Raw genomic sequence first — 22,943 nt, forward strand, 5'->3', positions numbered from 1 at the left:
AGCTACTAGCGAGTGCCTGCTTCCCTCATCAGGGTCTGAGGTGCCTGGCAGCCCACTGGGCCGGGCTGGGAGCAGCTCACCAGGATGGAATCTGTCCCCCTGTTCTTGCACTCTTCCTTCTTACCATCCCTCAGCAGGAGGGCACCACACTGAATAGCAGAACCCCCCTTTCCAAGGTCCAAGTCAGATAGGAATCAGACTGCGATTTTGGGGTTCTGCACTGGTTTGCTTGCTGAGCCATACTTTACAAGCTGAGTGCTTGCAGAATAAAAGCACTCCCATGCTGCTGTTAGCTCTTTGTGAAATACCCCTTTGAGTACACGTTACAGTATCTTAGTTGATACTGTAGTAGATACTCAGCATAATAACTTTAAGTACAACAATGACACAGTCACATAAATAGAGGATCAGCACTTCCTGCTGGGGATACAAGTCACATTCCCCACCCCAAGATTAAAGGCACATTAAATATTTATATAGCTGTCACGCCTAGAGGCCCCATCAGGATTAAGGTCCACAGTACTTGTGCTCTAAAAACTTATGATAAGAACCAGTCCCTGCCCTAAAAGAATGCAGCCCCAGCTCAGGCTTACCTGCTGCCTGGGTGGTGGTTTGCCTGAGCTGTTGCCCCAGTTTCATAAACTTTGTGCTTGTGGAAAGTCCGGTTATCAGTGGTACTAAAGGGGTGGAGGTTTTATTTTAATGTTGAATTCTGGCCCCTGTTTATTTTAGAGATGAGCACCCTTCTCTAAAAATGCCTGACTTCTGTGAGATGCACCATTCCTGGAGTGGGCAGGATGGGAGCTGGGGAGAAAAAAAGACAACATGACAACAAAGCACACAGCACAGGGGATGCTTTCTGCACTGAGAAATACCTCTTTTTCATGGAACAACCTTTTTCTGATTCCAGGAAGAGGATTTATGGTAGATAGAAGCAGAGTCCTTGACTATGGGAGGTCTGCATTCAATTTCTGTTTCTCAGACATCCTAGGCAAGTGGCTGCTGCTTTCTTGTGCAACTTCTCAACTATCAAATATTGCTGCTTCTCCCAGGCGTGTTGCAGGCATTAGCAGAGCCAAGCCCGCCTCAGGCGGGCAGTCTGTGTGTGGCAGTGGGATGGGCAGGCTTGCTCACTGCCAGTCACGAAGTTAACCACTGGTTTCACAACTGGAAGAGGCCTCAGCAGCAGCAGGGCAGGAAGCAGAACCGGTGGCTGGAAGTGACTAAGCCCAGGACTGGGGATGGGGTGAGAGAAGCAGTTGCTGGTCAGGGCAGCCTGGCACTGCCTGTACAGGAAATCCTGGAAGCGTGTGACCTTGAAGGGAAATGCAGGGGTGGGATTTGGACCTCTGACAATCTGGGACAGCAGTGGCATCAACAGGACATGTCTCCTAATACAAGCCTGCCTGTGGGAATACAGCCTTGCAAGTAAATACGGTCTAGTATTCAGTAAACCAGGAATGAGTATAACATGTTCCTAACCATAATCTTTATCCACATCTGGAAGGTTATTGAATGTCTTCTTCTAGCAGCTTAAAGTCCTTGCTCCCCATGGTGCCTGTTGAGTCTGAAGTGGTTAGCTTTAGCACAACAAAGCAAGTGAGGCCAAGCTCACCATTACCACCAGCCTGACTTGTGGCTCATAGCACACAAGGGAAAATCCTTACGTGAGGCTCTGGGCATAGCTCAAAGGTACAGAGCTGCAGGTACAGCACATTACTGCAGGCCAAACTGCAGAGGAGTAAACCAAGCACAATACCTGCTGCTATTGCTGCATTTGTGCCTTTCTTTCTGTTGCTGCTTCTCATGACCTGCTTATTTATGTGCACATTCCTCTACATTATCGTGCTGCAGCACAGTGCATTAAGGAGTGCTCGGGCATTTGTGCCAGTGTATTGGCTGGGACTTCATTAGCCTCTGGGGATCTGCGTGTGAGATGAATTTAGGTCTCTAATAATCTGTTCATAGGCTGCTGCCTCACAGTCTGCATGCATTTTCAGTGGTACACAAATTGCCTGGCTTGATTTGCTTTGATTAACAGGTTACCCCAGAGATCCCAGCACGGTGAGCTCTTCCCCTTGAGCACAGAGCAGAGGGCTGCTCTGAACAGCTCTGCTGAACTTTGTCCCCCTGAGAAGGGTGTTCATCCCAGTGAGATAATGGCAGCCCTTTTGGCCTGTTCCAGGAACTGGGTGTCACGGTCCTTGCTGGACCACATCTGCACAGCTGTGTTTTTGAGAGGCAGTCTGAGGGCACTGTGCCAGGGAGCTGGTGTGATGCACTGAGAACCTTTCCCTGGCTGAAAGCAAGCTCTACAGAGTGATGCCATGTCATGCATGCTGCTGCTCTGCATTCCCAGCACTGCCTGTGTTCCCTGCTAACCATGAATGTCAAAGTGCCCGGAGCTGCCATTTTCTTTATTTTAAGGATGGCAATGACTAGCATTTAGGTGTCACCTTTCAGAGCTCTTAAAAATAGAAGTTAAAAAATGGCTTCATGTAATCCTTACTGCCTTCCTGGCTTAGAGGCTGAGAGGAAGAGACCAGCCACATTAGCAATTAGAGTGTTTTGGAACTCTGGTCCAGAGAGAAGCATAATTACAAGTTTTTTGCACAGAACCCTTTCCCCTCACAATCTGCACAAAAAGTGGAACAACAGAACAATTCACATTTCACAGCAAAACAGAGATGGGTTGCTCAGACAGTGGCAGACCTGGAAGAGGATCTGGATCTCTGGATCCTGCAGTTCATTTCAGCCTGTTTTGGTATGGGTTCCTTGCCTTGCAATAAATGTATGATCAATAAAGGATAATTCTGTCAAGGTGTTAAAGGCAATTAGACATACAAGATTGATCATTTATGTTTTCAAAGATTTAAAGATCCCTGCAGAATGACTGCCTTCTGCCGGTTCTTCTTTACAAGGATCAGAAAATATTCCCATCCCTGATTTCTTGAAAACCAGCATTTCCCAGCTGTATGTATCATCAGTGAATCAAATAGAGACAAATCTTGTCTCTCATTTCCAGTTAAGCCTGTCGTGTTATATGGCACTACATAATATCTCAAGAAACCAATGCAGCTGATCTGACATGTCACTGCTGCAAAAGGAAATGAAACAAATGAGGATTTATGAAAGAAGGCCCAGTTTTGGCACCAGTCATGGATTTCCTGGCTGACTGCTAATACCAAAGTGCAGATCGTCTATTTTACGTTAGCAAAGGGAAATCCCAGTAATTCATACCACAGCATTAAAACACAGGATTCTAAAAATAGCATTAAAGAGCTGGACTGGAAACAACAATAAAAAAGAAAACTAAAACCGTGTCTTTTTGCTTGCTTACTTTCTTGGAAATAAGAGTGTTAAATTCAACCCCAAGAGCTAATTTCAAAATGATAAGGCCTAAAAGGCAAGATGAGAATATCAGAATAGCCAGATGGCCCATGTGGGACGGCTGCAGGAGCTTCTTCTCCCTGCTTGGCATGGTTTCTGCTGCAGACCTGTCCTTGGTAGATGGCAAGGTAGATGAGGTAAATAAGGCTGCTCTCCACAGAGAGAGGTGAGGACAAGGAGGGAGAGGACTGATGGGCCACAGACAGTCGGAGGATAAAGATGACACCCCCAGACTCTTTCTCCCTGGGTTTTCTCATGGATCTCCCTGTCCTCCCACTCAATTTCCTCCAGAGGTCTAACTCTCTCCTTCCTCTATACCCAAATGTATTCACTGTCTCCCACCATTTTTTGGCATCCCTGTGCTCAGCCTTTGCTTTGCACCAGCTGACACACTAATTAGAGCTTTTACCAAGCTAAATCAGTGTACTACAGATGAGAATGCAAGTAAGCTCCAGCCAGGGCACAGCACAATTTAAGGTAACTGGGTTTCAAAATTGAGTTAGTGAGATCTGTGCAATTTCTCCAGAGCCAATGTTTAGTTTGTGCATTATTTGGAGGAAGCACAATGAACTGGGTCTTGTCCTGTGGTGAGCCTAGATCAGTGAGACCTGTCTGGTGCACAGCAGAGATGCTGGCGGAGAGAAGTGGACTTGAAGGGTAAAAAGTCAGGATAAAATCATGGCAATTCAGATACATAATCCAGGCTTCATGGCTTTCAGAGTTCATTTTCTTATTTGCTACCTCCTCATTGGAGAACATGTAAATCCTCACACAGAAACACTGCAAAGGACAAATCATCAATATAAGTATGAAAAAATATTCCACAGAATAGCAGCAGAGAACAGAAATACTGTCAAAGATGACTGCAGGAAAGGACAGAGAGTACTGGGATAGTTCTGAGACTTTCCAGGTTTCCAAGAATTCCCCACAAATACAGCTTTCTTTCATTTAAAAAAAGTACTGAGTTGAATTTAGCAGGGTTATATACTGCCTCGTGTTCCCCTTCTGCAGCTGGGTGTTCTTCAAGGGGACAGTGGGAAGGCATCACATAGCAGAAGATAACACATTACAAGCTGGCAAACAGCAATGGGAGGCAGTTTGTGGTGGGATTCCAGCTAGATGAAAAGATTGCTACTGCACAGGGATATTTTTCTATTTAAATCTTATTAAATCTCTATTTATTAAATCTATTTAAATCTCCTTAAATCTCTTGCTTAGTATTTTCAAAACTTGCTTTCTTAAAAAGGAGGGTGGTTTCCCAGCCTCCATGTGCTTTATTGCGATTTCATCATTCCTTTTCAGCTGTGTTCTTTCAACTGTGTGCATTTTTCCCATGATCCCGATAATTAATCCACATTGATACATGCTGAATTCAGATGCTTCACTGTTTGACCTGCAAATTCATAATGTTTGTTCCAATACAACCCAGGTCTCTCACTCCAGGGTGCTGGGGGTGTATGGTAATACAACACAGGGCTGAGGAGCAGCTTCACTGCTGAACCTGCCTCCTCTTACAGTTACATTCCCTCAAATCCACAGGAAGAAAAAGAAACAGGGAAGAATCTTTCCATGCTGAGGGCCCTTCAGATACCGTTGGGAGACCACACATGAAAACACATCTAATGTTATCCCACCATTAACGTGGGAAAAATCAAGCATCCTTTGGCCAGAGAAATAATGTCAGGGGCTTGCAGGTTTCTCATATTAATTATATACCGTCTTAAAAATACCATCTCAGTTTGTTCGAGGGCAGCTGGGACTCACAGCATTGTCCCAGGAGATGAGCAATCCTTGTAGCATTATTGTCCCAAGGAGATCCTCTGGGTGTTCTCCTGCGTGTGACTCCCTTTACAAATGCCTCTTCTTTGACAGGTTGAGAAATAAATGTTTATGAGAATTTCTAGTGTTTTTCCCTTGGAAACAGTTTCTCAGGGAATTATACTGTCTGAGTGGAAAAGGTCAGGCCCATGCAGTGGGGTATTTATACAGCTGGCTGATCACATTGCCTTTGTATAGTTTTTCCAGAGGTCTAGTTATATATGGACCTACAAATTCATTCTCAAACCTGACTCGTTAAAACTCATTAAGTAAGCACTTTGGTATGGCAATATCCAGGAGTACTTTTCCATATTTTTAGCATTCTTGCTGTTCCATAAAATTTAGCAACTCAGAACGAAAGCCGCAGAAAGAAAGAGCTAATAAGGTCCTTCTGTAAGGGTCTGTTCGCTGCTGGGTGTGCATATACGACTCCCATTAGTGTTAATTGGCCTTACAGAGGCACAGTAAAACCAAAACGTATACTGGAAGACAGAAAAATCTACATAATTTGTCCAGACATGTAATGATCCCTTGTTCCACAGTTGGGGTTGGTGACAGCCTTATTTAATACAATAGCTATAGATTTTTTTTTGCTTTATCTGCCTTCGAAAGCCTCCAGATAGGTTATAGATGAAAAGATGGCCAAAGAAATTCAGTCACGATTTAATACAAGAAAAATAGAACCCAAACCCACTACTAGCACTCTGTATCAGGGGGGTGCTTAGTGTCCTCTTAACTTTCAGCACATACCAGAACTGTAAGATTTAAATACATTTTTGACTCGGACCTACATGACTGATTAAATCAGAAACAAATCTCAGCTGCTGATGCAGAATGCTGGAGGGCGTTGGAGTCCTGCGCTCTTTGTACCCACTGGGTTGCATGCAGGCCAAGATGGACAGCTACAGCCAGGCTGCTCCAGGGCGAGAGAGGAGGGAGCACGATGTCAAGAGCTATGAGAAAGGTTCATCGCTGACATGGCACTACCCCGTCACTGCCCCCGTGGCCTTGTGCCGCCAGCATAGCTAATCTGTGCAATCTGTTGCCATGACCCAGCTAATCCTCTCTCTCTGCTCACACATCCATTGAGGCTCTTCCCTCTGCACTGGCTGCCCTCAGCTGGACTCTGAGTCTCTTAGGGAAATTATGATTTCTCACTGCCTTCCGCTGCGGGCTTGCTGTCCTCTGGCTGTCACCGTAATACCACTCTTTTCAGTTGCTATTCCTACCTAAGACAACCTTCGGAGGCTTTCCTGTCCTTCCTCCTCAAGAACTGCTGCTGTGCTGTTACTATAGTCCCTTCACCATAAACATGACAACAGTGACTTCGTGTGCATGGCTGTAGGGCTGAACAGCAGCTGAGACCTTACTGCTGGATGAGCATGGAGCCTTCGCAAAGACCTTGCAGCTTCCCCATCCCTCTACTCAAAAGGGCCAGATCCCAGAAAGTTGTTGATTTTCACCTTTTACTTCGGCACTAGAGGAGGTCTAACTAGAGCCTTCAGACCCAGCCAGGGCATTGTCAGTGCTGCTAGGAGGTGACTGGAGCTGAACCAAGCTGTAGCTTTCATTACCTGGCATTTGTCCATGTGGGAAGTAGCTGGAAGAGACAATGTTCTGCTCCACACTGTCAGAGGGACATGAGAAATCATAGAGTCATGGAATGTTTTGGATTGGAAGGGACCTTAATGATACAGTTCCACCTACCCCTGCCACAGGAAGTGACACCTTCCACTAGGTGAGGTTGCTCAAAGCCCCATCCAACCTGGCCAGGGACAGGATCAACACTTTGATCTGCAAGGGACAAGACAACACAGTGTTTCATTAGTAACCTCATGTGCAAGCAGTGCCATTTAATAGAACAGGATTCAGATGCTACCTATTGAACAGAAAACAGAGGGGCTATAATCCAGCACTCTGTGTGAAGCTGGCTCAGAATGTGCTATAAACTCCCCCAGTTAAAGCACCACAGATGCAGCACTGCAAGGTCTGCCCACATTGCAGCTACCTGCTAAAGCAGTTGATGTTCAAGCAGACCTGTACTCATGATACATGCAAAACTTGAGCCATTACATGAAATCCACGCCAAAAATTCGGTCTTGGATAAGGCACATTTAAAATCAATCAGTTTTTTTTTTTTTAGGGGTGGGGGGTGGTGTTATTATTGAAACTACACAGCAGTGAGAGGCATTTCCCTGCAACTAATGCATTATTTCCTCTGCCCTCTAATCCCACCAGCTCCTGCTGAAGGATGTCAGCAGTGGACATGGTGCTGAATTACCCTGCGTCAGACTCATACAGGAAATCGTTAAAATTCACTGTCGTTAAAAAGGTCAAGGAGTGTGGACATGTCCTGACCAGCTAAGCGAGGCGCTCTGAGCACCGGAGAGGAGCTGGGGCTGTGCAGATGGCCCCGGAGCTGTCATGCTGCCAGCCTCCCGCACACACATCTTGCTGACCCAGTCGATTGCATCACTCAGCCTCCTGAGGCAGAATCTGCATTTTTCCATATGGGTCCATATGGTACATTAAATTGAATAATGAATTTGTATTTCTGGAGGAGAGTTCTCCCAGCTAAATGGTGATTCTGGGAATTCTGGAGGGGGACACCAGCTGGGGCTAGGGAAGAAAGTCTGTGACGAGCAGAGGAAAAGACCAAAGGGTTTCCTTCTCACTCCTGCTAGAAGGGTGGCAGGCTCATATATATACATCTGTGTTCCTGGGTGTTTTCCAGCTGCTTTTTGGAGAATGCTAGACAGGAAATTGATGCCACAGGGCAAATATTCATTCTCCAGACTTCCCTCCCAAAGCAAGCACAGATTTGCCCTGGCTAGACTCACTTCCTGCAGAGCACCATGGCTTCCCCCAGCAGCATCCACAGCAGCCCTTTAGAGCATGGCTGAAATTTCTAAAATGTGCGCAAATGTGGAAAAACAAATAAACAAAAGCCTGCCAGATGTTTGCAACACAAACCTAAGGAACACAGAGCTCACAGGAGAAGCTCTTTCTCATGTTGGACTTCCAAGACAGGCTGGAGAAGCTGCCAAGCTTGTAGCTGAAGCAGGAGTGGGCAATTTTGATGCTCCATCTCGTAGAGTCAGGTAGATGTACTACTGTGCTTTCTGTATTTGTGTCCTGAAGTTGCCCATTGCAGGCAGAGGTTGGAGGTGATGATAATTTAATTGTTGGAGGCATCAGGGTGTCTTGTGGCTGTAGCTGTGCTCCTCTGTGCCTCACCACACTCCCTGCCTCTCAGCCAAGATGACACAGTAAGCTTGCACTGAACTTTGTGCTCGTGGGCTGTGGGGCTGACCAGCTCTGCAGGGGAGCTCAGCTTTGCTGGCCCCTGCTTGTACCTTATTACCATTCTCCCCAGGGTTTTCTTGTAATCCTGTCCAAGTCCGTCGCCCTGTTAGGCTCTGGCCAGCAGGCAACCTCTCCTGTGAAGCGGAGTTAATGGCTAAGAACAACCTATTGTACATTTAGTCATGCTTACTTCAGCTGTTACTGCACTTTTGAAGTGTTATCGGTGGAAAAGCATTTATTGAGAGCTCTTGCAGCTTTTGGTACAGCCCCTCGTGAGAAGCTCTTAGCAAAGCACGCAGGCTGTAGGGGAGAGGTAAAGCCCGGCTGCCAAATAAGTGCTGCGTGCGTGAGAGAGAGGGAAGGAAAACAGCTATGTACCGCCCTGGAAAGAGCAGCCAGCCTGATGGCAGAATTTCCTCACATTCCTGTATGGCTCAACCTAGAAGATGAAGTGAAGCGCAAGGCAACAAATTCTGTCTGTACTGCAAGCAGTTCAGCAAGAGCTTGGCAGGACTGCAGCAGGGTAGCTCACTGAGCAATACGCCAGCGCGTGAAGTGCCGGGAAGACCCAGGCAAGACCCTTTGTATCAGAAGGAACAATCTGAACAACTCACACGCTGAGTGCTCGTGTTGTAACAGCCTCCGCAAGCAGAAATAGGGACGTGTGGGGAGGGCAGATGAACCCCACGTGATGTCAAGTGAGCCTGAAATGAGAGCCGTGGCTCCGGCTATTGCAGCCCCTTGCTGAGGCCAGCGATTAACTTTATTTGCATTCTGGCGCCTGGTGAGGAGGCTTGTGGGCACATTCCTCCTAGAGGTAGCTCCATTCAATGCACACACAAGATGAACTCGCTGGATGTTAAAAGGCAGAATTAGCAGCAAGTCTGTAACAGCACTGGGATTATAGCAAACCCTTGCCTGGATGCAGCCAGCAAGTTTCTGTGCTTCTGTTTTCAGCTAAAACTGTCGCTGGTTCTTCGTTCTCCCTTGGTGTGAGTGTGCGCCCCTCACACTGCTCTCGGCAGCAGCTGCTTCCTGGGGGATGTGGGGGTGTCCAAATCCCTGGGCTCGGGCCGCTACCGCCACGTGCATCCCGCGCTACACTATCACCAGCAGCCTGGGCAGGGGGCACTGGACCACATGGCATCTGACAGTGGTGTGCAGGTAGCTCCAGCCTCTTCTCCCCGGGCAAGCAAAACCAAGAGGTGTTCCAACGAGGGCAGTGACAGCAGTTAGAGGTTTGGGAGGCTGCGTATGCAAGGGGAAAAGTGGGCAATACCCTCCTTTACACACATGTTGAGGTGTGCCGGGCTCACCTAAGACAGCCCCAGCACCTGGGGTGCAGCGGTGCTGCACTGGTACAGGTTTTATTTATGTAAAGCCACTGTGACGGCTGAGGAGAGTTTCCATTGGCTGTATCTCAGGCCTAGATCCATCCCCGTTTTTAAAACAAGAGGCACATAAATCACTAGTGAGCCAACTCTCACAACCCCTCTGCCCTGGAGGGGAGGGGGCTATGTCCCCATGGCTTAAGAAGGAGCAATATCAACCACCTGCCTTTGGATGTCTTTTCATTTCAATCAGCTATTTGGGTGCTGGCAGAGGACCTGACAACCCTGCTGATTAACACCTGCCCCATGCAACACTCCATGTCCCAGCACGCACATCCTGCATGCTCCAGAAATTTTATCAAGTTCCATATATATTGCTTGGCCTTGGCAACAGAACAAGAAATCTCTAATACTTCTAAAGATTTCACAACTGAAGCAGTAAATGAAACCAGCCCCCAGCAGCTCATTCACAAGGAAGTCCTATACAAGAGAAGGTCGATAGGAAAAATCTGCCTTCTTCCTCTGAAGCAGCTCCAGCACAGAGGTCGGGCATGGCGGTGAGTGACCAAGGGAGGTTAAGGGGAGTTCACTCCATGGCTTGCTGCATATTTGGCTGTCTCAGCATTTTAGGGCTTTTGCGAAGATCTGAGGTGATGGAAAGCAAGCAGCAACATTCTGTAGGTGCTGCTGGTCACCATGGGGAATCACATTGCCAACAGTGCTGCTCTTCTGACTGCTGAGAGCATCAAATGCCTTGTCATGGCCAACAACCAGCCAGCAGGCCAGGCTGGGACGCACAGTGTGCTTTAATACAAGACAATATTAATCATATAAGTGGTATGCCCCTTGCAATAATTACTCAGTTTTGTGCCTTATACAGGCTCCAGAACATTGTACAAAAATGTAGACCCCTGTGAACACTTCTGTGGTTTTATAGAACATTTCTGAAATCTGCTTCACATGCATAATGCTTTGGAAAATGTGCAGGAACGAGAGAAAAAGCACCTGAAATGCCTCCATCAGCAGGAGTCTTCTGACTTCAGCAGATCACAGAGATTATCTTGGGAAGGCATCAGTTGATGTGTTGGCCTCATCATTACATCCAAGTGAAAACTAAAGCAGTTTGGTCTGACTATGCAAACACTGAGTTTGTGGGAGATAGACAGGAATTTGATTCCATAGTGGTATTTACTGCAAAATTTCCTTACCCAATCCTTCATGCAACCTGGTATGACAGGTAATCTGTAATGGTATTCTCAATAAAAACCTGTCCTGGTGGGCAACAGTATGAACCCTTGCATACAATCAGTTGTTTAGGACTTTTCTGAAGAAGATTCTGGTTCTTGCACATCTGCACATAGTTTGTCTTGGCATGCAAACCAAAAGTAATCCTGTAAATCTGTACTATTGAAATATAATTGCATTTAAGTATCAGGCTTTATGCTTGCCATAAAGGGAAAAACATAAAATGCCTACAAACCTAGGCCTGATCCACAACATTATCACAGCTCTTTAAATTCCTACCCTGCATCCCAGCTCCTGAAACAAAACAATGGAACGTAATCCAGCCTGTTGCCATACAAAGTAGTTCTAGAACTGAAAATCCCAAATCTGTTGAATGCTTTAGGTTTTGAGGCTAGATCTGGGTTTCTAGAGGTGTGTGGTCCCTTAGAGATACCCTTTCTTAGTGCCGGTAAAATTGCTGCTGCTCCTTCTTTATGGCTGTGAGAGGATCAGTCGTAACTGAAGCTGTAGGTAACAAGCACTGAAGAATGGTATTGTGCAACAGTCTGGCCAAGAGCTCTTGCCCTGTTTATTGCAAAGCCTTCTTTCCAGCGGGCTGCTATTCATATGGGTGAGCACACAAGGTCTATGAAGGGATGCAATTATCTGCGCTAATTTTACAGTGACTTCAGCTTTATGAAATTATTTTTGGCGGGTGTGAATCCATCTTGCTGTCAGTTGTGTCCGTACATCCTATTTTCTGACATGAGACAAATACTACACTCTCCTATTTAGTTACCGCAAGCCCACTCTTCTTCTAGGCTGCTTTCCTGGGAAATTTTACTACCCATACAAGTTCAAGCAAGTGGACAGCAGCTCCAGATTGGCTGTTTATGGAGGTATTGGCACTGCTCCCTCTCTCCGAAGCACTGGAGTTCAGGGAGGTTTTTTTATCATTTGAATGAAGGCAACTAAATATTGCCCAACAGGAAATAAATTCCTGGTGCTCCTTGGACATCTGTGCAGGCAGACAGTAAGACTACTCCTTCCAAAAGGAAAGAGGCAAGAATTTCATGGATGGGCGACGAGCTGGCTTTCAAATGAAATGGGTCATGGGTATCGGTAAGCCTTGTTCCAGGCACATCCAACCTGCCCATTCAGGGCCAAGGCAAATGTAATGAGGAGACTCCCCCTCTGTAGTGCCCTCATGGGCAAAGCCACGCTGGGAGGGATGTGGTGTCTCTGCAAAAGCTGGGCATTGGGAATACGAAGAACAACTTTTGGAGCAAAAAGAGAAGAGCTGATAATAAAAGACATTTGTAGAGCACATCCCAGGTGCCCAGGAGAGCCATGGGAAGCCCACGGTCCTGCCCTGCATGCTGAGCTCACTTTGCTCTCCACTCCTTTTACAGCTCTGTCTTTTCCCTCTCTCCGGCTGTTCCTGGCAGGAACAAGGAGGACCAGCAAAGCCACGTCAAGAGAAGCCCTGTATGCTGGGTAGGGCAGACAAAGCTGCACAGTCCCAGGAACTCAGGCTTCTCGAGACATCAGAGAGGAAAAAATGCACGTCAGCAGCAACACACCCATCACGCAGGGAACAGCCAGCACCCTGCAGAGCCGCACTTCTCAGATAAAACCTCCCAGCCCAGCTTCCACATGGATGTTTCTGCAGAGAGCACAGGCTCTGCTGAAGCAGCCAGACGCTTTGCACAGGTGACAAATGAACTGCTTGTCTTCCCTGGAGACACAGCCATTGCTCTTGTTCTCCTCACCCTTGCCACCACAGGGCATATTGGCTCTGCTGCTCTCTGGCGAAGGGCAGAGCGTGGCATCAGGAGGCAAGCTCCCTGCTCTCTGGCCTGACTTCACATTTCATACCTCTCCAGTCATGAGAACTAGTGCTTAAGATTGTTTCTGAGCTTTGGAGTGGCTGCCGAGCCTAATCACAGCCCTGGTAACAACTCCGGGGGAGCCACAAGGGATCCTGTAAACCTACTAGCATGGTTTTCACGGTTTTGTGCGGCTGCTCAGCTGCAGCATTTGGGACTCTGTAAGCTCCCACCTTGCCCAGCCCAGCCTCAAAATGCACAGAGGCTTTGGAGCAGACCGCACAGCACTGCTGGATTTTAGAGTTTTTATCAAAGCCAGTTTAGCAATAAACACTACAATATGCATTGGTATGCACTATCGATATGCATTGATGTGCAATTAACATTGCATATCAATATCCACCCACCTAATCCAAACCCATCAATCAGTCACACGTATCATAACACTCCAATTTCACTGCAGCTACTCACAGGAACACAGCAAGCAAAGCCTGTCCCCGTCACTCCCAATTCAAAATCTCCCTTTTTTCCTGCAAGTTTTCCTTTGAACGAGGGGAGTTGTGCTTAGGAGGGCACTGCAGATCCCCTACCACTCAACTCAACCCTTTTGATTAAGCTGATCCACAGGTGAGTCACTGGGAAGAGTTTGTGCATGGCTGAATTAGTGGCTGGTAGGGGAGGGGAAGGGACCGTCACAGGTTCTGGGTGTTCAGGATGTGACAAATCCAGAAGCAATTTTTTTCAGTCAAATGAGACTGTCAGCCTTCTATTTCCCATAGCTGAGATACTGCAAAAGTTGGGAAACTGTGGAGGCAGAGGAGAGAGGTGGAAACGCGCAGAGCGCCATACAGCCCAGTGAATCTCACATGAAACAAAGAGGGAAAATCCCTGCAGAGAGGATTTGACAAGGTTATGCAGGAAAAATCGATGGAGCCTGCCTGCTGGCATGCTGCTTCCCATGGCTTTCCATGTGGCAGCTCAGGGAAAGACTGTGTCATTCGAAAACAGAACAGCATACGAGAAGCAAGGTGTCCAGCGTCAAAACCTGCTGTACTTTGGCCACCTACATGGATAGAACATAATAGAAGGCCAGGGGGACCCTGCCCTACCCTGCTGTCACCCGCAAAGGCACACAGCATGCAAGGCTGCTGTTAAGGCCAAGGAGGGTGAGCTGTAAAAGACTGCAGAAGGTAGAGGACACTTCCCTGGACACAGTCTGTTTCAAGAAGGTTTTGTACTCTTCTGCCCTCCTCTGAACATCTCCTGGTGAGGGCAGAGAACAGCATCATCTGGAAAGATGCCATGGTCCAGCTCAGCTGTTTGTACAAGGCATTGGGTGCCAAGGCCAGGGATTGCTTTCATGGAGTACTTTGGACATGCAAACCAAGATGAGAACAAGATGCCTGTACACAGTGCTAGGGCAGGTTTTGCTGCTTTAACACCCGGGTGTAAAGAAATGCCTTAGAATATTTACCAAAAATTGCAGGTGTGGGAGCTGTAATTTAAGGGCACTGGCAGCCGAACTACTTCATATACATTTGTTTCAATTTGAGAACTGTTTTGACAGCTCGGTGATATCCCATTTGGGTTTTGCTCTGTGAGCAGTGTTTGACAGAAGCTGTTTATAGATTAAACAAGGCACTGGGTGCAGTCTGTAGGAGAGCAATTGTGGCGCAGGTTGCCTTGCTGGAGCTCCCATCCTGCTGCACTGGGTTAAGTCAGTGCCAGTCTACGGTACAGCTGATCTGCAGATGGGGTCTGAACGCATACCTGGATTGGGGGTGGCAGGGAAGGGCTGCTGGGTGTCTGTGCCCTGGGTGGGAGGTGTGGACTGTGGGTCCCCTCCTCACTTGCCAAATGACTGTCTGCTCAAGCGGCTGCCCAGCTGTACGAGTAAGGGCCCAGAAGCAGGGCTCTTGCTACTGAGCGCCATTCAGCTTTCACAGAGCCACCCATGGAAGGAGACAAGCCTCAGGGCGCAGTTTGGTGCCATTTGTGCACGCTGCTCCAGATCATGGATGGGGTGGGGACAGAGGGAGAGTGACAGACCAGGGTGTGCACGTGGCTGGCAGCACCCTCAGCACATCATCTCCAGGCTGTGCTCAGATGTTCAGGTTTAACTGGAGGATGATGGATTGGATGCAAGCTGCCCACTGCTCAGGGACACGTACATGAGCAGGGCAAGGGGCTAGGAGAGACATGTTGTGCTTCCACTGCCACGCTCTGCCTGCCCTGGGTGACACCACAGGGGCAAGCAACAAAAAGGCGAAGCCATGAGAGCTTTAGGCCTGTATGGGCCAAAGAAGTGGTTTTCACATGCTCACCAAGCTTAATAAGAAAACAAAAAAAACCCCAAACCTCACAACTCAAGTAGCTCCAGCTTATTTAAATGGGGATGTCACTCCTCCTCATTACTGATCTTCAGTAAGGCCAATTTTAATAATCTGCTGGTATTTCATTGATAAGGATGCCTCTTAAATTTAAATTCAGTATGTATTTCAAGCGCAGCTCTGGATGAGCCCACACACTCCTAAAGCGCGATGCCTGAGTGTGTGAGCCCACCTCGTCCCTGAGCACCAGCAGAGATCAGCACATGGGGTGCTGAGGAGCCCGCTGCTCCCTGGAGGAGCGGTTCCTGTGCAATCGAGTCGATAGTGGCAGCTCTTGCAAAAGAGAAAAACACCACGCCCCAAAAAGGCAAACCGAAAAAAGCAAGTGTCAGCTTTGTTTTGCATAAGCATTGCTGAAGGATGCGTGCAATAACCCTGCTGTGCGCTCAGCCCTGCAGGACCCCGCTCCGGGGCACTGGCTGTGACCAGGCACAAGCTGGTTTGGGGCAAGCTCGAGGAAGGCAGGAGGAGCAATGGGAGGTTGGGGAACACAGCCTGGGGGAGCCCCCAGAGCTCCCGGGTTGTTTAGGCTGTGGCAGATAAGCCGGAGGCGCAGCGTGACAGCACTCTCTGAGTATGTAAGAGGCTGCAAAGGGAGGGGTACAAACTGCCAATGAGCGCTGTGTGAAGGACGTGTAATAACAGGTTTACCTTTCACAGCAGGGGAAGGTTATGCTCATCGTCAGGCATTCGGGAGGCTCCTGCATTTCCCAGCTCTGAAGGATTTCAGAAATATGTAGGACTGACTTTAATCAGGGTAAATCCAGGAGTGAATCCTGCCTCAGGACAGGCAAGAGGTCTTCTTATGATACATGAAGCATACTCTTCTGAGCAGGGAAGAGCTGTGACCCAGACAGCACACTGCCAAGTGATCTGGGTGAAGGCGTGGTACATGCCTGAAGCCATCTTCCAGATAAGGAAGGAGAGAGAATAATCATAATTGAATGAGACTGCTCAAGGCTGTGCTCGACAGGCTCTGGGTATCAGCGGAGCAGCGCGCCCAGTCATCAAACTGGCATCACGACTGGACCCCAGCTCTACTGCAAGCAACTGCCTGTGCAAGTGTTCATGGTTAAACAGCGCCCAGCCCAGCCCTTTCTTCGTTGTACTGCTCTGCTAAGCAAGAGACACCTGCAGGAGCACCAGCAAGATTCTGTGGTTTTGTGCAGTGTTAATAACTGAAACCCTGTCAACTCTTCACTGCCAATGCAAGGAGGAGTAAACATCAGCTCATCCTTAGCAATGCTCTTGTTTTTGTTCCCTAGCAAGGATGCTGATGATTATGATGAGGTGTGTTTGCAAAGCAGAAATACTCCAACAAAGTACCCTATATTTTTCTAAAAAGCAATTTCCAGTTTCACTCAATGGAAAAGTGTTGGCAGGAACCTCTCTGGGCAGCGGCTTCACAGTTTCCATTTCCTCTTGCAGAAGGCCTGGCCTTCCAGAAAAGAGAAAATAAAAAAGGCAGGAACAGAGATATCTGCGTCTCCTGAGCCAGCCAGACAAGAGAGCTCCTTTCTGTCTGCACCACGTCCTCCCCTCCCAGGGCAGTCGAACCCAAGCAAGGGTCTATAGCCTCTGCCAGGTCAGGAGCAACCATCATCATCAGTATGTACAGGCTCCCAGCCTTGCCCAAACACAGTGGGCAAAGTGGCTTCGGACACAGCCAGAGCTACCTCCCCACTGCAGCCTTTGGTGGGAACCAGGGAATTGATCTGTTCCTTCATTCCACTGCTTTTACCAACCTGGTGTTTGTTTTCATGTGGTTTTAGATGCATCTTGGCACATACCTTTTGACACATAAAGGTGGGCTATCTTTTGCACCAAGCAGGTGTTGTACGAGCAGCAGAGGATGTGCACATGAAGCCCACAACCGCAGAGTCCTGCCCAGTCTTTCCAAACACAGTTCTCCCTTCATTAGGGCACTGTGAAAGCCAGCGGTCACATCGGAAACTGTGCACGAACGGTTCCAACAGCTGCATCCGCGCTGGGGGCTGATGGTGCCTTTGCATCCTCTAGTACGACACCAAAATTAAGTGACATCCTTGCAAGAGCATTAAGGGCAGCCAGGCCCCATGAGACCCCTGCATGCCAAACTGCCCCTCCCCACCCCAACCAACATTGACCTGCTGGCAGGCAGCAGAGGGGAGAGGCCCCAAAGCAGAGGAGTACTTGTAAAGCAGCACCTGGTTATGCAGAGGCATCCACTTGGGATAAAGTGCATGTAACCATGGGGGATGATTTCGGCAGGTTTTGCATATTCCTGTTTTTCTGACTGTCAGTGATTTCCTGCCACTGGCACCTCCATTTCCATTTCTTTGTTTCTCACTTTCTATTTGTGTTTTGTATTTTTTTTTTTTTTTGCTGCTGGACATTTCCTCAAGTGCTTTTTGTGATCCCTTCCCCTGTTTCTGTTCCCACTCCTTTCATCCCCCCTTCCTCCTCTTCACAAGAAACCAATTCTTGCTTTTCTTAAATGACTTCCTCCTCTCCTTATTTGTCTGCTCCTTTGCTTTGCTCCCTGTTAGCACTGGCTCTGCTGGGCTCTGTTGGCTGCACCTTTTTATTTTCATTCACTAAGATTTATTCACCCCGATAATGCCAAGAGGGCATTTCTGTGCAAGCAGAGACAGCATCTTCCCCTCTGGTATCCACAGAACCCTGGGTATGTTTTCCATTCAGACCTGCCTTGCTCTCTGGTAAGCCACTCACCTCATCTGAGATCAAGGTGCAGTTACAGTCCCTGTATTTAACAGCATGGTGGAGGGAGCCCAAAGGGCATGTCTGCACCGCAGCCGGGAGCTGAGCCTGCTTTGGTACCCCATATCTGCTTGGGCAGACAAAAATGGCTTTCCCATCCACGTGCCTGGGCAGCAGCAGGGGAACCCCATCAAAGGTCCCTCGAGAAGCCAGCACAGCAGAGATACAGCCAGGCACAGATCCAAGATGCTGCACTGCGGCTAATAGGAGTGAAAATGGTTTGGAAGCTCCACACCATTGACTGGGATGGACAAAAAGAGAAGTTCACTCCCAAAGTTGATCCATGACCTGGTCTCAGAGCCGTTCAACAGGTCCATCCCCTGTCTGTGTGGACACGGCATCATTTCCACTAATATGAACCCTTGTCCTATCATGAGCCCACCCCAGAGTGGCTGGAGGCCCAGGCACCTGTGATATTTGATTGTATGGTTGATTTCTCTTCGAAACACTGCTGGGAAAGGGACTGCAGATTCATTCTGGATGAGGCTGGGTAAACAGTTTGGTCAGTTACAGAGGTATGAAGATTGCACAAAGTCTGACAGAGAAAACAAACCCTGAGTGTGTTTCAATGCATGAGAATGTGCTCCCTGTCGGGGGGAGAAGGGGGAGGGAAAGCGCAGATGATGATTTAAAATAGTCTAATTACACTTGAAACAGCTTGTACCCAGCTCATTGGAGAAAAGGGAGCCCAGAGGAAATTGAGGAAAGAACAACCCTTAGGTCAACCTGACATTTGTTGTCCAGTCTATGGGAAAATATTCTCATGAAAACAGACTTTGTGCCATAAGAGAAGAAATAAAGAAACTGGATTAGGTGCTTTCAGTTGCCATGATGCCAGTGTGGGGATGGTGCCATGTCCTGCCAGCAATGGAGACCCCCAGCAGCGGTCAGGGATGCTCCTGACTTCTGTAACCCAGTTCCCAGCTCTCGCTACTGGGCAAGAAACACAGATTTCCACATGGGAAAAAAATAAATCCTCAACCCCAAGTTGTGTGTACTGCCAAGGGGCTTGGTATCAGGAAACAAGACCCATTGTGAGGCCTCATGACTCAAAGCCTGGTTATCAGTAGCTCATTGCAAGAGGTCCCATCCCTCAAAAATGTTGAATTCCCCTCTAGCAGAAGGAAACCCTGGGCCAGATTGTGACAGAGGGTAAAATACTCTTCTAGCCTTGTCTTGCTTTGCTTTTCTCAGCAAAGTTGAGAGGAAAGAGTTTTTCTCCAGGGATGAAAAAAGCAAGGCTTTAGTAAGCCAGAGAGCTGCAGGAGTCCTGTGGAAATCCCTGGGAGAGCCATCCAGCATGAGTTCCTGCAGCCTGCTGCCAAGAAGTGTCTCACTGCGTTGATTTATGGTCTTTATCATGGAACAGGTTGCCCAGAGCAGCTGCGGCTGCCCCATCCCCAGCATTGTTCAAGGCCAGGTTGGACAGGGCTTGGAGCAACCTGGTCTAGGGGAAGGTGTCCCTGCCCATGGCAGGGGGTTGGAACTGGGTGGGCTTTAAGGTCGCTTCCAACCAACCCAAACTGTTCTGTGATTTTACGATGCAAACCCCCTGCATCAAGATTGCAAGTTATATAAACTGATTACAACACAGAGACACCGGAAGCTGGGGCAGGTAATCATGGGGCAGCAATCCTGGATACGAGAGGACTTTTCTTTACCCCACGATGAGGACACTGTGGGTGGAGGAGCAGGTTGCCCAGGAAGCTGTGCAGCCTCCACCCTGCCAGGTTTTCAGGACCAGCCTCGATGAGGCCCTGACCTGCCTGGTCTGACCTCGGAGCTGACCCAGCTTTGAGCAGGAGGTTGGTCTAGATACCTCCCAAGGTTCCTTCCCACTTGAGGGTACCTCCTGAGGAACCTTTCCGCTACAGTCATCACTGCTACCACATTTCTTCAAGCTACTTCCCCAAACACCTCCCACAGAGCCATCCCAGCAGCTACTACGCTGAGGTGCAGGGTTGGCACAGCAGCCTCAAACACCTGTAAAGAGGGGACGGGGAGCATCTCCCGCTACAGGATGATTCCTCATTGGAGAAATCTAGAAGCTTGACAGCCCCAAACGTCACCTGGACAAGATACAGGCCGAACAGGCACCCAGCTGGGGACCCTGCCAGAGTGTTTTGTGGTGGGGTGAGCCCGACCATGTGCAAGCCTCCACTGGGAGAGTGGTTGCCTTCAGTGAGCAGCATGCCTGCGCACAGGGAGAACAGGTGAATCACAGTGGTCTGACAGCTCCCACACAACCTCGTGAGCAGCTGGCACTTAAACACCTCCATAAGGAGCAGCCTCCTCCTGACCTTCTGCCCAGCTTCCAAGTCAGCACATCCACCAGCTGTTCCTTCCTCCCGGCCGGCCACCAAGGCACCTTTATGCTGCTGTCCAGAACAGTCTGCTTCATGTCAGAGCCCTCTGCCATCGCTCACCATGGCGAGGCACCACCAGTGACTGAAGAAGATGTGACCCATCTCTCACCGTCACCCAAGTCAGAGCTTGAGCTGCTGCCCCCAACACAGGTGCGGGTTAGTGGAGGCCCCCTGGCCGCCCAGGGTGCACACCACATCTTGCAGCCCATGCTGGTCTCCTATGGGTCTGGAAAGGTCGAGCACAGCACAGCCAGCCCAGGAGGCTCCTCTTGGCACATGCAACCATCAGCGCCACTCCCGTACCAGCCACAGGTTGCGCTGATTGGCGTTTCATAATGACACGGCTTTGCCCAAAGCGTGTGTCATCACTACAATTTCAGTAATGACACAGCGAGATCTTTATCACAAATACTCGTTTTTCACCTAGTTTCATCCTCGAATTCTTGACAGGTGACACCACCGAAAACAGGACAAGAAAACACTATTATTTATTCATACTGAGGCAAACCCAGGCTCTATTGGGCAACCACAGCACAGCCCTGCACAGAGTGCTGCGGGTCCATGGACAGGGGCACGTCCTGCCCCAGAAACCTTGGGTGTGGATACAGGCAAAAGCCAAGTTCAATAACAAACAGTAAGGGGGAAGTGGGAGGGGTGGGAAATCTGGCAACAGGCATTTAAACAGAGCAGCTGTGAAGGCTGTGAGGGTTTCACTGCAGTTATATTTATGTATAGTTTTCGTATACATAAACACACACAGAAGGAGAATTGCAGCAGCCCCCTAAGCAAGTAGGAGCACTGCTGCTTGCTTAGGGAGTCAGATCGGCAAGGCTGGGATGAGGCCTGCTCTCTCCTGATGCTCCTCCTCAGAGCTCCAGAGCAGGGTTTAGTGCTAGCCCGTTTCTCAGAGTGCTCTGCTGAAACACCCTGTGAGCAACCGGCGCTGCAGAGGAGCTGCGATGGTGCACGTAGGAGGCAATTAACAGCCAGGTCAGTGATTAGGGCACGCTCTGTTCCTGCTGGGCTCTGCTGTGACACCATCACGGCTCCGTCACTCCTGCCCAGGTCCTGCCCCACGGGGAGGCTGGAAGCCAAGGGTGATCCTCCACTAGCCCTGGATGGGCAGTGGAGAGTTATCGGTGTTCACCTTGCCATGCATTGGCACCGCATGGTGACACAGCGCAACCCTGCCTATCCTGCACTGCTGCAGACCAGCTGTGCTGAGTTTTGGCCAGCACATCCCCATGGCTGGCTAGGCTTCCGGTGGCAGCAGCAACACAAGCCACGGGGCCAGACTTACATGGGCACAAAAGGGAAAACGGGGTCCTCTGCCTTCCACACAGGACCATGCTGCTACACGCCATGTGCTGAGGAGCTAATTTGCTCAGCTTTTGCAGGAACAGGTTGGCATGGAAGCAACATAAATATTTTCAATGCACTGTCAGCAGCGTGTCCTCATCACCAATCCCCACAGCTTTTCGATGTGCTCACAAGAAAAGTCTAAAATGGTGAAGGATCAGGAAAACCATCCCAGGAGCATCGGTGGGTAGAGAGGATGGGGCTGTGGGAGCACCCACCAACTGGAGCAAATGGCTGTCAGCTAACCAGAAGCATGGAAGGGAAGGTCCTAGAAGACCAAAACTACGACAACATCCAAGGAAAAATGTATCCTATTTCCCCAACAATGCCACGAGAATGGAGGGAAGCCTCCAATCGCCAGCCTGGGGCTTTGTAGCCCCCAGTGTGCCCTCCACAACAGATGGTGTGTCCCAGCTCTCAGCAGCTGTCCCCACCTGGCTCATTGATCCCATTCATCTGAGTCTCAGCCTGGCAAGAGACCTTTGATGGGAGAACTACTGAACACAAAAGCCACAGGAACATCAACCCTTATCCAAAGCCTTTCTCTCTTAAAGTAAATCTTAAACCTCAGCTCTGAGGCAACTTCAGATCCCAACGCAGACAGTTCTAAAATACACACATACAGATGTGGCTCCGAGTGTAACATAACCAGTTGTCTCAGACAATCCACTCATGCTGCCAGAGCAGCACCCAGCCTCAGCCACCCCCCAGCGTGCTGCCTGTGCTCCTGGGGATGGCAGGGACAGGCACCAAGTGTCACCTTGGTGCGAGCAGCAGCTGCCCTCACCCCAAGGCACAGCAGCAGGACCTGTTGCCTCAGCCAGTGCAGGAAAGCCTGGTTACCATCAGAAAGCAGAGGAAGCAAGCCAGAAGACTTAGCAGCTTTCAAACCTTGACAACCTTAGGTTAACTTCATCATCAACCACAATCCCTTCCTGCACACACCACCGTACCTTTCCAAAGCCATCTCTTGCGGGAGGCAAGCTACATCCAGGACCAGCTCCTCTGTGTTACACATCTCATTAGCAGCTCCCATCCCACCATACAAGTATCTCCCCTTCCTCCAGGCCAAACCCCCTCAAATTTGAGCCCTCCCCTGCCAAGAGCCTCAGAAGAGACTGAGAGTTAATGGGAACCAGCTGCTTGGGTCTGCCCCTTTTCTCACCCACC

The 22,943-nt window shown here is 49.0% G+C and overlaps 1 long non-coding RNA gene across 1 annotated transcript; it reads right to left on the bottom strand.

The window, feature by feature from the left end:
- Positions 1–633: 633 nt before the first annotated feature.
- LOC136012016 (uncharacterized) lies at positions 634–22,782 on the bottom strand. The gene is made up of 3 exons (XR_010611549.1): positions 22,727–22,782; positions 6,916–7,002; positions 634–804 (listed from the first exon to the last, which is right to left on the bottom strand). It is a non-coding gene; the product is annotated as an uncharacterized LOC136012016 (long non-coding RNA).
- Between the last annotated feature and the right edge of the window lie 161 nt (positions 22,783–22,943).

Source organism: Lathamus discolor, chromosome 3, assembly GCF_037157495.1.
Source record: "Lathamus discolor isolate bLatDis1 chromosome 3, bLatDis1.hap1, whole genome shotgun sequence".
Classification (NCBI taxonomy): Eukaryota; Metazoa; Chordata; class Aves; order Psittaciformes; family Psittacidae; genus Lathamus; species Lathamus discolor.